The following is a 16,449-nucleotide window of genomic DNA, read 5'->3' as shown; positions in this document are numbered from 1 at the left end:
TGTTGGGATTATACCTGCAATATGGCAAGCTCGAGAGATACAAATGGGGTTGCGGTCAGCAGGACCCGGTAGCCTCGGGGCTTTGAGAAAACCTTTAGTTGCTACCACCAACGGTGAGGGACATTATTATAATCTTCTTAAAATTGATTTGTTTGTTGCCTTTGGTTTTGGTGCATGACGGGTGTGTTGTGGCGATTTGGCACACTTTGTGCCATTTTATGGGACATTTTGAAAAAAATGGTTAATAAAATGTAAAAAGCATCGATGTTTGAAGTCAGTTTTATATTGCCTCAAAAATTGGGAAAATTTCATGTTACAGACACACTTTTAGAGTGTGGTCATTCCACCTCAAATGTATCAGCACGAGGTATCAACATGTTTTGGTCATGCTCAAATTTCGGGCTGTAAGACAAAAAAAATTAAAGACGTAAGGTCGAAAGCCACAAGGTAAAAAAACATAAGGTCAAAAGAAAGAAGGTCGAATAGGTTGGATCGGGACAAGGTCTTAATGCATGCATACATTTATATTAATTCAACATAACTTATTCGCATTTCTATATTTTTCAAGTTTAAAAACGAGGAATTTATTCAAAAGTTTCGGAGATAACGTCCTATAACTTTCTAATACTATTTATTATTGTTTCAGTAAAAAAATGTTAAAGCTTTTTCATTCTTCCAATGAACACTTCTTTAAATATTTTAAAGATGATCTTTAAACTGAACTATATTTTAAAGTTCTTTTTGAAAATGTTACTCTTGCTTCTGTAATATTTTTGTGACTTATTTCAATTTTCAAACAAAGGCAGTTCTTTGAAAAATTTCATGGCAAAAATCTGGATTTCAAACACATATTTATAAATCTTTCGAAATAATTTATTCTTGTTTTTGTATTTTTTAGGGTTTTTTCCTCTCCATTATTTGAGAATTCGAACATATTATTATATTCTTTCAAATTAAATTATTCTGGATTTTGTATTTTTCCATTCTTTCAGTCTTTCCATTCTTTTCATAAATGGACAGTTATTTGTGAGTGTTTCCATTCTTTTTGATTTTTTTTCTTAATTTTTTTTTCATTTTAGAGGTTTTCTTAAATTCTAAATATTTTTTTCAAAATAATTTATTCCTGTTTGTACAATTTCTGTGTGCTGCTACGTCCTTTTAAAATTTATCCTGGTTCAGTAAATATTTTTTAAGTTTTTTCGTGCATTCAAACAAATGTAGTTCTTAAGAAAGTCGATTCTTAATCCAAACAAATGTGTATAAAAGAGTTGTATATTCTATAAACATTATTTATTCCTGTTTCTGTTAAGCATTTGTTGGTTTTTTCATTTTAAAAGCAGGTTCCTTAGAGAATGTATAAAATCGAACATTTTTCAAAAACTTATTGTTTTTGTGAGGTTTTTATTTTTTAAAACAAAATCGTTTGTTTAAAAAATGAATACTTTTAATATTGTTTCAAAGTATTATTTATTGATGTATGGTTATAAAAGAACAACATAATATTTAATCTGGTGTTGGCTTAATTCACTGATAAGAATAAAAGATAATACTGTTTTTTTAAACGACATACTTGCTTGTTTGACCGAGACATTATATTCAATAAAATGAAATGTTTCGAACTTTTGTCTTTTCTGCCAAACGGCCTAGCGAACCTGAAGAAACTATTGTCAATTAGAACTTATGTCTTTCGTGTGTAAATTTTGAAAAATATTATCTTAACCAGGAGTGTCCGAACGAGTATGTGTCTTAAGCAAAGTTGTAGGTGTAAGTAATTTAGGAAAAATGGGAACATTCTAGGAAAAATAACTCATTTCAATTAACTTTTGATTAAAAATATTATATACTCTAAAACTGTGTAATTATTTGTAGACATTAAATGACAAATTTTGAGCCAAACAGAAATATTTTTTTCACAGAGGTACGAATTTAAGAAGAGTACACGTTTTTTTTTAGTGTAGAAAACATTTCTTATGCTCATTTTTAATACACGATTTTTTAAAAGTGTTGAACATTATTAGAAAAATCTGAAAAATATTGTTAAAATCAAATTAAATTTTTAAACGAAAATTACTCGACAATTTTTTTAATAAAATGCATCATTTTCAAGTTATAGTTATTTTAAACCTAATTTATGGTTAAAGCTGGAATATTTATTTGTTTCAAAATAATGTTCATCATGTTTCGAAAAGCAAACAAATATTTTTTTTTATTTTTAGACTTTCACATTCTGTCCAACAAAAATCAACCGATTCGCTGATACGAAATAAATTAAAACAAATTACGAACTAAATCGCTCTATTTTTCAAACATTTCACACGTGTGTCACTCCGCTTAGGGCGGAGAGTTAATTATCTTTGTGACACTGTTTAAATTGCTTCCACCAACGCTCAAAGGGCGGAACGACGGAACTTCAAAAAGGGCCCACTCTGCTCCAGCGCTGGCTGTCACCGTCTTTGACAGCCCGCCACCGCGCACGGGTTGACAGGTTTATCACGATTCGGTGCGGTTTAAAAATTCATAAACGTCTAATAAATCCTTCAAATCGGAGCAAAACGGGCTGCCCTGGTTGGACTTTGTCGAAGAAAGCGCTGCTACCACGACTTGGGTCGACATTGATTTCGCTTATTTACAACCTCCCCCCGGGGGCTGCGCTAAATGTAACAGTGATGAGTCCACGATTGTAATAATTTTCAACCGTCCCGGCGGCCCATGATTTATGGAGGGTCCCCTTCGCGGTGCACGATTCTATTTCGCGCTGTATTCTAAACGATTATTATTCCCTTTGCACAGAACCCATCAGCTGCCACGTCGTCGGCGCGGCTAGAGGTGCCTCTTTTTGAGGTTAGGGACCAAGTTCAACGTGGGGGAAATAGGGACGGTCGGGTGTTTTGCAGAAATTTGCATCTGCCCACAATTCGCGAACGCATCGCCGTCGATGCTCACGTAGATTTGGCCTGGCCTGGCTGGTGAAAAAGGATACAAACACGTGACCGTAGGGGAGGACGATGTGACGCGACGCGGTGGAATGTCCGTTGGCAAGAAACGCGTCGCGTCGCGTCCCTTTGGTTCAACGGTCACGCGGATGATGACGCGTCGCGCGGTTGGGCACTTCCACGGAACTGTCAGTTGTAGCGTGAAGAGCGAAGCACGTGCTGGAATTGAATTTTAATTTTATCTGCAATGTTATTTATTTTTAAGGAATCATTCTTAGGCTGAGTACATGACAAGATTTAATATCATATGTTTTTTTTCTTAAGTTGAGAAATTCTCCCAAGATTGAGCCAATATTTTGCAATTTTTTATGTATTGTTTGTATTTTTTTTTTTAAATTTGAATGAAATTAAGTTCTATCATTTTTCTATCATGAGTTCGTCCATACAAGTTTTTATTCAACTTTGGCAGCTGTTCATACAAATAGGATATTGGAATATTTAAAAAAAAAATCTGTGTCTTGACTCTTGAGAACGGATTTTGTGATAAAAGTCACCAAGTAGATTTGCTTATGATTTCTAATGATAGTTACATTTGAAAATAAAAACCATTTTTAATTCCATTTTCTTACAAAATATTGAAATGTGCAAAATAACTATTTTTGGAAAATATTTGGGTAATTCTCCACCAACTCACACGAAATCGGAAAAGTTGCCCCGACCCCTCTTCGATTTTCGTGAAACTTTGCTCTAAGGGGTAATTTTGGTCCCTGATCTCGAATCCGTGGTCCATTTGTCGATATCTCGTGACGGTGGGGCGGTACGACCCCTTTCATTTTTTCTGGTTTTTTACTAAGACACGTTTTTCAGTGATTTGTAGCTCGCAACTGTGAAGAGATAGAAATTTGGTGTCAAAGGGACTTTTGTGTAAAATTAGACGCCCGATTTGATGGCGTATTCAAAATTCCGAAAAAACGTATTTTTCATCAAAAATAGTTAAAAAATAGTTTTAAAATCGCTGCCATTTCCCGTTACTCAACTGTCAAAAATCGTGAGACATGTCATTTTATGGGAAATTTAATGTACTTTTCGAACCCAGAAGGGTCATTTTTTCATTTAGAACAAAATTTTTCATTTTAAAATTACGTGTTTTTTCTAACTTTGCAGGGTTACATTTTAGAGTGTAACAATGTTCTACAAAGTTGTAGAGCAGACAAAAAAAAAATTTTGATTTATAGACATAAGGGGTTTGCATGTATTCTTCACGAGTTATCAGAATTTTACAAACAAATTTTTTGCAAAAGTTATAATTTTGACAATTTTTGACCAGTTTTTCGAATTTTTAACCCCAAAAACTAAATCGTGTGCTTTTTAAAGTGTTTTTTTTTTCGGAATGTTCAGCTAATTTTGCATAACAATGTCCCCTTGGACGATTGTTGTGGCTTGTGCACTGCTTGTATGTGGGGATTTTTCGAAAATAAAAAAACAAGCAAGATGCACCCACTCATCACAAAAGTATTTTTTTTTTGAAAAAAAATTCTGATTATCGCAATGCACTAGTCACAACAATCGTCTAAGGGGTCATTCTTATGCAAAATTAGCTGAGCTTTTCGAAAAAAACGTAACTTAATCCACCTTTAGGTAGTTGGTGCCTTCCTCTTATTTATAGAGTGGTTACAATCCCCTAAAGTGTCCACATGGTTTATGGATCTCCCCTAACGTGATCGCAGCACATAAGAGGTCCTAATAAAAATAAGTGACGAGTAAAAAAAAACAGACTTCCTCAAGACTTTTTGTCAAGATTATACAAACACCGCCTTTCAGGAAAATGGCATCCCTCTACACGGCTTTTTTCGTGGCGATCTTGAAAATTCTTAATCCACAAGAAAGGTCTTCTCATATGCTTTTTAAAAATATATAACATATGAGGGTTTCATGAAAAACCCACCCTTTTTACCATAATTTTAATTTAATATGAAACAGCTTTTTTAACATAACTTTTTAAATACATGATCAAACTGCATGAATTTAAATAGCAACTTAGGAGACGTTAAGACGGATCGATTAAAACCATTCCGGCCAAAATCGGTTGAACCTGTGACAAGAAATTCCAGTGACATTGATTTGGTACACATGTCTACATACAGCCAAACACACAGACATTTGCTCAGCTGGTGATTCTGAGTCGATATGTACAAATGAAGGTAGGTCTAGGAGGTCTAACTAAAAAGTTCATTTTTCGAGTGATTTTATAGCCTTTCATCAGTAAAGTGAGGAAGGCAAAAATACTTTCAAAAGCACACGATTGAGTTTTAGGGGTTAAAAATTCGAAAAACTGGTCAAAAATGGTCAAAATCATAACTTTTTCAAAAAACTTTTTTGTAAAATTCTGATAAATCGTGAAGAATACATGTTTTTGTCTGCTCTACAACTTTGTAGAATATTTTTGAACATTTAAAAATGACGTCTTTTTCAATAATTTGCGAACTTGATGTCAAAGATTCTTTTATGATAAATTATACGCCCAATTTGACGGTGTACTTAAAATTCCGAAAAAATGTATTTTTATCGAAAATAAACAAAATATGTTTAAAACCTCTGCCGTTTTTCTTTTCAAAACTTTTTTTTTTGGGACTTGTCATTAGAAGGAAAATTGAATGTACTTTTCGAATCTACGAAAAAAAAAAAAAAAAAACGAAAACGAATGCAAATATCCATTAACAGGATTCGGAGATATGATTTTTTGAACATAAAAACTAGTTTTTTCTCGAAAAAAAAAACGGGAGATTGACGAAAAGAAGAAAAAAAAAACAACTTTTTTCACTAAAACCACCATAACTTGAAAATTTAAGCGATGACTTATATTTTTTTGGGTACCAAAAGATGCGTATTTCAATTACGTCGTCTTTTTCGCACTAACATCAATTTTCTGACTGTGTAAAGAAAGTACTACAAGATTGAAACTTCTTTCATATGAAAAGTGACAAAAATGCACGGAGTTTTTTTGGTTTTTATTGAATATCTCAGGATTGAAATCAAATTTTGGGGATCTGTGAAGGTCAACAGATGAAGCATTGTGAGCTGCACAAAATGGCGTTCTTAACTCTAAGGTAGAATTTTTGTTCAAGGTTTAACCATATTTTTTCATAATAGTACTATTAAAATATTTGTTAAGGTGAAACGGGACGCCAGTTTTTGGACAACTTCTGTTCATCTTAAATCAATTTCTGAACTCGACAAGTTGCTTTCTATCGACCTATTTAGTATTTGCAAAAAATATGACTTCCTAATCTACCTTTTTTTTCTTAAAAGGTGCTTCCTAAAACTCGAGTCGTGGTTTCAATATGGCGCTGGCTTATAATTTTAGTGAATACCGCCCCGCCCGCTCACAAGTGATTTCCACATAATCGACCAAGCGAGCAGCGCGAAACCGACTTGGTAAACAAACACAGCACCCAAAAGTATAAGCATAAGTGGCGTCTATCAAGTGTCTCGGTTTTCCCGTGTTCCATACAGCTCACGTCCGCACAACATCGACTCGAAAGGTCTCCTCAGCATATCGCATCGCATGTTGAGCATATTTTCAACGTATCGCATCCTCTGCTCTGCTGTTTTCGTTTGTTCGCTTTGCATCTCTCGATATGTTATGCACGCACGCATCAATGGGTCCTCTCGATATATGCTATTCAAGGCAGCATATTTGTTTTCCATGCTGCTCACAGGCAGATTTGTACGTGCGCAAACTGCTGTTCTTCTCTGCTGTCTTGTTTGAGAGCGACAACGAAAGCATGTTCGATGTTTATTTTGTTTAGCGAGAGTTGAGTGCCTCGACGTCGTCGTCTCTTCAACGACGCAGCGCCGTGAGTGGCGTTTCATTCATTGACCGTCTGACCACCACCAGCGACCGAGCATAGGAGGGGTTGACCCTAGACTGTCGGACTGATGGTGGTGAGCGTGGAGGACGAGACGCAAGAACAACACCTCATCAGTAATTGAACATAAACAAACCTGCATGTAAACAGAGAGAATGGAAGAATGAGAGATGGAGAGAGAGGATCGGCGCAGAAGTGGAAGGATTAAGCGGTGTGGTGAAATATTTTTTTTTATAATTAACTTTTTTTTATTTTAAATTTAAATTATAAAAAAACATTAATATCTTCAATATTTTTTATATGAACTTGATTATGTTAACCTACCACCCAAACTTTTTTTTTCGAAAATTTTAATTTTTCTCTTGTTTAGGAGGTCATTTTATGCAACTTTTCTGGAGTTTTTTTTAAAGGCCCAATAAACAAAATTTGCAGTTTTTGCTTTTTGAGTTTTTTTAATTCCCCCTGATTCACGGCGGTTTCAAAAACAGCCAAAAAGCAAAAACTTAAAATTTGGTTTATTGGACCTTTTTTTTAAAAAAAACTCCTGTTTTGTTTTACGAAAAACTTTAATTCTTTTGTTTTATGTTTTTCTTGTTTCATTTTCAGTATTTACATTTGCATTTATTTTGTTTAGTTTCTGTTTGTTTTTGATAGTATGAAGCTAATAATACCACCTCCTATCATTACCTTTTGACTATTTAGTTTTTCATGTTTTTACAGCCACTTTTTAATTTTTTGCTTATTTTTCAAATGTTTTACTTTAGAATGAAACCATTATCATTTAAATCTTTTAAAAATGCTTAGAGTCATAGTCTGGGATAATACAAAAATTACCGCATACTTATTTTTACATATAATAACGAAAATAGTTTTGTTAAATACAGCCTAAGTTGAACCCAGAAAATGACTTTGTTATTTGTTATTTGTTATTTGTTATTTGTTATTTGTTATTTGTTATTTGTTATTTGTTATTTGTTATTTGTTATTTGTTATTTGTTATTTGTTATTTGTTATTTGTTATTTGTTATTTGTTATTTGTTATTTGTTATTTGTTATTTGTTATTTGTTATTTGTTATTTGTTATTTGTTATTTGTTATTTGTTATTTGTTATTTGTTATTTGTTATTTGTTATTTGTTATTTGTTATTTGTTATTTGTTATTTGTTATTTGTTATTTGTTATTTGTTATTTGTTATTTGTTATTTGTTATTTGTTATTTGTTATTTGTTATTTGTTATTTGTTATTTGTTATTTGTTATTTGTTATTTGTTATTTGTTATTTGTTATTTGTTATTTGTTATTTGTTATTTGTTATTTGTTATTTGTTATTTGTTATTTGTTATTTGTTATTTGTTATTTGTTATTTGTTATTTGTTATTTGTTATTTGTTATTTGTTATTTGTTATTTGTTATTTGTTATTTGTTATTTGTTATTTGTTATTTGTTATTTGTTATTTGTTATTTGTTATTTGTTATTTGTTATTTGTTATTTGTTATTTGTTATTTGTTATTTGTTATTTGTTATTTGTTATTTGTTATTTGTTATTTGTTATTTGTTATTTGTTATTAAATGACTTAAAAAATTTATGCACATTTTCAGATTTCAATTTCCACTCACTCTCCATTTCCCCTCAAAATTCTCAGCACTCACAAACTCTCTCTCCCTCACATTATTTACCCAGGACGGGCCTGCTGCGATGTTTTTCTCTCCTTCGCCACTCACCGCCGGCAGCATGTTCCTTTCTCTGCACGCTGTTGATGCTGATGCGTTGCGCGCCAGTCCATCCCGTCCCACACTCTCTGCTGCCTTATTCAATCCGAGCTCAGTTCGATTCTCGATGTCCGAGGGTGCGATCGTCTATCCGCTTGAGTCGCGTGTTGTGTGAACCTTTTCTTCGCGCGATCTTTTACGTGCGCGCGAGTTCTACGATCGACCGTTGATCTCTTTTTAAATAGTCTGTAGTTCACGGCTAGCCGGCACAGTTTGGCTTTGGTGGTGCATCCGACCGGTCAACCGGTACTTTTTTCTGGAGTGATCTGCAATAACACCAAGTGCAATTAGGTCGACTTTGGGACCGTTGATCGTGATCGTTTCAAAACAGTTGAACCCTTTTAATTCCCAAAAACAGTGCCTTCGTGTGAAAATTAAGTATTTGAGTAGCTGCGGGACCTTTCGTGGACCATCGTGGGGATGATTAATGGGGCAATTTTCGATTTTTTGCTTCCTTTTCCGGCTGCCGGTTACGAGTTGTTGTGTTTTGTGTCTGGCTCTGAATCGCCGAGAGGGATCGCGTGCAGCTAACTGGCTGATCCACTGAGACTGCTTCAGCCGGACGGACTTCAACAGAAGAAAGTGCCTGGCACAGGCGTGTCCTGCAGCACAGTGCAGATCGTGGATCATCAACGCCGCTAGTCTAGCGTGTAAACACACACAGAGTCTGCAAGGCTGATTCGAGTGTGTTTGTCTCTCTGTTGTGGTTGTTTTTATCAAGTTGTAATAAAAAGTGCTGATGACTTTGAGTTCCCAGGAAGAGTTGAATTAATACTGTTTATACTGGCGAATGTGAATGAATTTTCTGAGTCAGCTGACGACATTGTGAATGGACGTCTCATGGGAAGTGAGTTTGTGTTTGCGTGATTAGCATAACCAGTTGGCATTTTCGGTGCAAAATCCAAAGTGAAATAACTCGAATTCTGTACTATCGGAGCAGTTGTAACCGCGGTAGCAATCAAAGGTGCTCAAAAACGCTGAAAAACCTGTTCCAGCAACTGCACAGGTGAGTTTGCGGCTTTTCAGAGTCAGATTTGGTGGCAAAAGAAAAAATACAACCTTTCAAAAAAACCAGTTCCAAGGACTTTGACCCAAAAGCGTTCAATTACTTTTCACCGCATCCGCATGCAATGGTGCAATTAATCCCTTCCTGATGGGAGATTGACCCAAAAGTTTGAAAACGTTGCAATCGAGACCATTAAAAAGAGATTCTGCGCATGCACGCATGGCTCTAATCAGCTCTCCAGAGTGTTCCTGGAAGTGGAACTAATGCGTGTTTCAGGCATGCCCCGGTGGGACAACAACATTTCAATTTGGGCTATCTCGAACGTGACCGAGTGATTAGTGTGTGCGTTCCAACTAATGCACTTTGGGAAATGGTTCGCTGCGATTTGTTTTAAATTGCACTGCTTCTTTTTGCACACATTTTAGTCATTAGGCGCTGTGCTAATGAATTCGGGTTGAAGTAATGCAAAAAATGCATGACCATATGTTTAGCACATTGGCGGGTGTAAATTGCACTGATTTGGGTGCGTTTCACACGTGTTTGCAAATTGGTTTACATATTTTGCATAAGTCAGCATGCATTTCTAAAAAATGTTGAAACTAATTTTCTTCTCAATTTTTCGAAGAAAAAGTATATTTTTTCTCCTGTGAAAGTGAAATTATTAGTTACAGTTCAGACTCTATTATCCGAAGGCCTTGGCAAAATTTTATTTCGAATAATCGAAAAACATTTTTTTTCGTTGTCTTATTTTTTAGTTTCGATTTTTTTAATCCAGGATGGCGGCCAATAAGCGGTGATGGCATATTGAAAATTCATTTTTCAATTTAATAGGCAATCAATCTTTCAAGTTTGACTAAAATGTTGTCGCATAGCTCAAATTAGATGTCAAAAGCAAGAAAATAAAAAAATGAAAAAAATATTTTTTGCAATTCCGTCGTGAAACTACTTACTTTTCCTGTCATTCTTGAAGGACGAAAACGCCTACTTTTCTGTACCAAAAATAACAGAATCGAATAGCAACACTTTTCAAAATAAAAGCTGAAAAGTTCTACTTTTCAGCACTGAAATGGGTGCTGAAAAGTTGAACTTTTCAGCACTTGTTTCGAAAAGTAACACTTTTCAACATTTTTTTGATTTAAACGATTTATTGACAAAATACATGCAAATTTGATTTAAAATTTCACTCAATGGGTGTTTTTCGGAATTGCAAAAAATGTTGTATGGAACTCGTTGCAAAACTTGATTTTTTCAGCACTCTTCGTATTTATCCAACTCGGTGAACCTCGTTGGATAAATGTACGACTCGTGCTGAAAAAATCCTCTTTTTGCAACTTGTTGCATAAACTACTATTTTGTTCGTGGACTACTTATCCAAAGACCCATATCAACCTTCGGATAATAGAAACTTCGGATAGTCGAGGCTTCGGATAATCGAGCAAATGTAATAATAACAAGTAATAAATATAAAAATAGCTCTTTTATATTTATTACTGTGCACTATACACACTTAGATTTTATTACCAAATTCGATAGTTGAAAAATCGGTAAAGTTCAAATCGGTAAACCATCTGTCAGAATAAACCAAATTTTACCGGAAATTGGTAGAAAGATGAACAATAATGAACTTCTTTACCAAATTTCGGTAAGATTTTACCAATTTTGGTAGTTTTTAGTTTACCCAACTGTTCAGCAATTGAAAAATCGTTTAAATTTACCGAATTCTGTAAAAAAATCTAAATGTGTAGTTTTTCTCCAAATTTTGGGTTTATTTGGCAGATTTGCTAATGTTTGTTTACTTCAAAAGCATATTAAAGTTAACTTTTTTTTGTGAATTTCCCCCATTTTTTCAAAAAAGCAAAAAAAAAAATCAAGCTTTAACAATTTAAATTAAAATATCTTTCAGTAAGCTCAAATTTGTCAAAATTTTACGGATTTTTTTAAATTCTATTTCAGAGATTTCAAGCTAGTATTGTTTATGCCTTTTCTAGAATTTTCTTAATTTGTACCAGCCTTATGTATCAATAAATAGAAATCGAAAATATATTAAAAAAAGGAAATAGTAGTTTATGCAACAAAAAGAATATATTTTTCAGAAGGAGTCGCACTTTTATCCAACGAAGTTTATCGAGTTGGATAAATACGAAATGTGCTGAAATAGTAAATTTTTGCTACGTGTCGTAGACAACATTTTGAAATCAAAACAATATTGAAAAGTATTACGTTTTGATAAAAGTACTGAAAAAATCAACTTTTCAGCACCCGTTTCAGTGCTGAAAGTAAAACTATTCAGCCTTCATTTAAAGTTAAAGAAAAGTTGTACAATGTGTTATTTTTTTTTCGATCAAAATTTAAAATTTTGCAATAATTTATTTTGCCTTTTATTTTTGTTTGTTGAAATTTTTAAGGGAGAAGAGGAGACAAAAACTTGAAATGAAATTAGCACTGGCCTTATTGAGACAAAACAAATACTGTTTTAAATGTTTTGTCTCTGAAACCGTTATCAAAAATACACAATTTCTTTGAAAATCTAAAAAAGTGAGAAGTCGTTTGGGTTTTCATTACTTTTTTTCATTTTTATTCTTAATTTAAAATGTTACGATCTGTTTGAAAAACTTAAAGTTTCAATTGCGGATGGAAAAAGACTAAAAACATGAAAAAAAAATTTTTTTAAATAAATTTTATCATATGTTCCTAAAAGATCCTATCCTCGAGTAAAATCAATGGCAGATAGTGGGACTGCAAAAATACTTTTTGACAGATTAAAATGTAGACTTTATTGAATCAGTAAAAAGGCGTAAGGTTAAGTTTTGATTAATTTGGACTTTTTGCACAATAACATGGATGATTTAACTTCAAACAAATCATCCATCTTTTTATCAAAAACCCTTACGGTTAATAATAACTCATTCCAAAACCTATCTCAATTCCCCAAGCTAAGCACATTTTCACTTTCCATTAAAATAAAATACTCGCCAGCAAATTTCAAATGAAAACCTATAAACATCACATTTGCGAGTGGTGGCGTCGTGGCCGCGGCTCAGCCGCAAAGACGATTTTTTATTTTATTTTTATGATCAACAACATTATCATCTCCTCAACTCGCGTCTGGTTGGTTTGCTGGCCACACTCGTGGTCATCAACGATCTGAGATGCTCAGAAGCAGCACATCTTTAATGGACGTCTTACTCGACGAGTTCCATAAGAGAGTTTTATTTCCGAGGAATGGAGAAATATTGACACCGTGGTGTGGTGTGAGGAATAAAACGGGTGCTTTTATGCTTGTCCATTTTTGCATAAAATTGGAGTGTAACTTTTGATTTATTTTTTAAACCTTTTTACGAGCTTGGGTGTGATTTGGGATTGTTTTGCGGTAGTTTTAGGAGCACGAGAAATGGGTCAGCTAGTTTAAGGGTGACGCTGCAGTAAATTTTGTTTTATGTGACAGTTGGGCGATGTTTTCGCGACCTTTACTGTCATTAGGATATCTTGATTGTTGAATTATGTAAATCTTTGCTCGAGCGTCATAAAGGAGCTGATTTGAATAGCTGTCAAACAAAATAAACGACATGTAATTTGATGAGATCATCACAGATTGTGATCGTCTACCGAGTAGACGTCAAAGTCAAAGTTTAAAATCATTTCATTTTTATCCGATTATGTGTTTATTCTTGAAAGTTATGTTAATTCTCATGGTTCAACATCGAAAGTGTTGCCCAACAGACAGCTCTTGAATTAGCAACTCAAAACAGTTAAATCGGCGGACAAGCAAACTCATTCAAAAGTTATCAAATTACATTGCCCAGCATTTGGCCGATTAAGCAAAATTCCACTTAGTGTATTTGAGCCTATGTTTGGAATATTGAAAACACTCAATTTTTTGCTCAAAAATAAGACCATCAACCCTTACACCGAGGGGCACTGGGCACTACCGAGAACCATTCACACAGTACATAAAAATAAGCGCAGAGTTTGTTCTATTTTTAAGCGGGCAAAATCGCGCTCACGCCTGTCCAGACAGAACATTATCGGCCCGCAAGCCGTTTTCGAAGGCGGCTGTTGATTACACAGCTCCAGCCGCCGCCGCAGTCATGACTTTATTCACCCGATTTTGCAGTGCCTTTCTGGACTAAACTGGACTGGCAGGCAGGAAGAATACGAGGTCTTGTTCGGTCAGAACTTGCTCAATCTTGAACGTGTTAGTCACTGAGAAAGTGCGGTATTTTTTTTAAGTGTTGCTTTTCTTGAAAATAAAGGAAAAACTTAATATTTTTTTGCAAAAAAAGTCTAGTTAAGTTAATACGACTTTTTGTTTGATAAACAGTTAGGTTCTGAACTTGTTCTATGTGTTTAAGTTTTAAGTTTTATTTTATTTTGGACTGGAGCCCGAAACCATTCGCGAGTGAATACGACTCGCTAGCTGCCTGCGTCTTTTAAAGATCGCTTCTCACAGCGATACGAATACTTCGTGAATTTCTTTGCCTACTCTGTTCGTCGACCCGAGTCACAAAAGAATATGCTCAGAGAGGAGAGAATCTAACAATCGCGGCGCTCTTTTGACCTGCAATACCACATTTTGCCGTCAACTAAAATCTTACATGGTAGAAATTGCTGTCAAATGTGTCTTTGATGTTGTGTTATCAACAAAGTATTTTTTGATAACATTGATTTTGAACGATTTTATTGAATGATCAAAGCAAAGTCAAGCTTTGAGCGACACACCGAAATCGGTCTCTCTGAGTCACTCCCTGTACTACCCGATTAGAGTGAGAGGAAAAGCAAAAGAGAGAGTTTATAGTAGCGATTGGTGTGGATGTGACAAACGGTAAAAATTGATCAAAACCGTTTTGCATCGCGTTCGATTTGCGCTCACGAGTGAAAAGGTCTGTTTTGAGCAATCAGGACCCTTGTTTTGATTATCCAAAGACTCGATGAACCGAAGTGAAATTTTTGCGCTGACTTTCAAGAATTGAGTCTGAACTGTGCAAAATATCTTAGCTTAAAAAAATGTTTGCTTCATATTTAATTTGAAATTTTAGTATTATGAACTACACGGAGAATCGTAAAAAAACGTTGAAGAAGTTAATTGAATTATTTTGAAATATTTTTTTTCATTTAGATACATAGAAAATCATGTTCTCTCTTTAGTTGAATCACTCCAAGCATTTAGTGCATGTTTTCCATCGGCTGATTGTTTCTGCAACATAGTGCTAAATATTGCACGTTCATAAGCCGTCTCGACCACCGTACCAGCAGATGTTGACTCCTTGAACAAACGATCCCCGATGCCGCCCTCGGGTCATTCGTGAAGTTTACAAATTGTAATGCGAGAACAAATTAAATTCAATTGCCGGGCAATTGATTGTAATTTATTGGGGAGGGCAGCTATTTTGTTGCACCTTTGATATCTTAATTTAGGTCTGCCTGCATTCGTGGGCACACTTGAAGGCTTGACAAATCGTTCTGAATCGTGTGTGAATTAGCTAGAGAATATATTATTTCAACCTGGAGCCATTCACATCGTTGAAGGTCATCCAGGTTGAAGCCCCGGGTGGACCGTGTGACCTGAGTCATAATCCTACCGTTTTGCGCCTTTGATTCTGTGGAAAATTTTCTCCAAACTCCGAGTTGATAATGCTCCCATTAGAATCTCGGTCACGTTCCGATTTTTCGGGCTAGGCCAACCTGTCGAAGACGTTGTGATGTCCCTTACGGATGTTGTTGGCCGCTCTGCGTAGCAGATACGATGGATTTCTTGGGAGAAAACTTCTCTGCCCGACAAGGCAAAGGTCGAACCGATTTTCGGGGCCAACTGCAGCAGCGGCCGTAGCTATGAGGAACGACTCTCGAGGACGTCGCTGGAATTTTTATTTGATTCGTTCCTTTCTCCGAAAAATGTCGATCCGTTGGCCCAGCATAATCACATCGATTGTTCCGACCCCCTTACTGGGGTGGAGTACAAGATGTCTCTTCTGGGAATGATATTGTGTGCGAGAAAGTCCGGAATCTGGATAAATCGTACAAAATTCGTGGTGTTTTGACACACCCCGGGACGTGATAAGAGTGCCCTAACAAGGAGCTAATAATGCGGGGTCGGGACGTGAGCGATGGCGATGTTGGGGTGAGGTTTCCATGTTCGATTGACTTTTGAGAAAATAAAAAAAACTTCTAATTCAGAAACTTTTTTTCAATTTGAGAATATCTATGCCAAAGCTAAACACGAAATTCCCACAAGCATTAACTCTTCCCTGGAATCTACTGTGAGCTCCATCTCACTTCAAATTAGTACGACGGTTGATGTGTTTCGTAATCAGAAGACACGTGTCACAGCAGCGCCGCATCGCTTCGAATCATCGAATCGATGCGCCTGATCTAAGCTCATTCAGCTGGAAATGAATTTGTTTTTCGTTTGAATGTGCCATGTTACCCAACCATACTAACTCCCTGTGATACCAACCACCGAGAGAGCTAGACATCGTTGGAACCAGGTTGGAAACGGTGAAAAAGAACTCCGACGAAGTCGACTCCGGGTGAAATTCTACGCAACATAATGATGATATATGTTGAGAATGCTAATGGGCCGGCACCTCTTTCAGGTCCCCCCCTTCACAGAGTGGCACCACAGGTTCAGTTCCCTTGAAATTTGTGTGTTGTTTCACAGGTTTTTTCATCTCGTTTTGCATACATATGACTGTGAGTGTTTTCCATTCCTCTTCTTCCCTCCCTCAGTTGGTTGGAATCATCATCACAGTCGAAAGGGCTGATGGACCACCTTTCCACCTGGAAAGGCCAATGAGGCACGAGACTGTTGGAGCACTTTTTTTATGCGCTCGATTCAGCATCAAGAGGGAGGGCGGGCATCATCAGCATCAC

The 16,449-nt window shown here is 35.5% G+C and overlaps 1 protein-coding gene across 1 annotated transcript in view; it reads left to right on the top strand.

The window, feature by feature from the left end:
* LOC120414548 (uncharacterized) overlaps positions 1-16,449 on the top strand; it is a 213,598-nt gene that overhangs the window by 108,904 nt on the left and 88,245 nt on the right. The window lies entirely within an intron of this gene.

The sequence above is a fragment of the Culex pipiens genome, chromosome 2 (genome assembly GCF_016801865.2).
Source record: "Culex pipiens pallens isolate TS chromosome 2, TS_CPP_V2, whole genome shotgun sequence".
In the NCBI taxonomy this organism is placed as follows: Eukaryota; Metazoa; Arthropoda; class Insecta; order Diptera; family Culicidae; genus Culex; species Culex pipiens.
The sequence above is the reverse complement of the archived record's forward strand: the minus strand, read 5'-3'. Positions and strand labels throughout refer to the sequence as shown.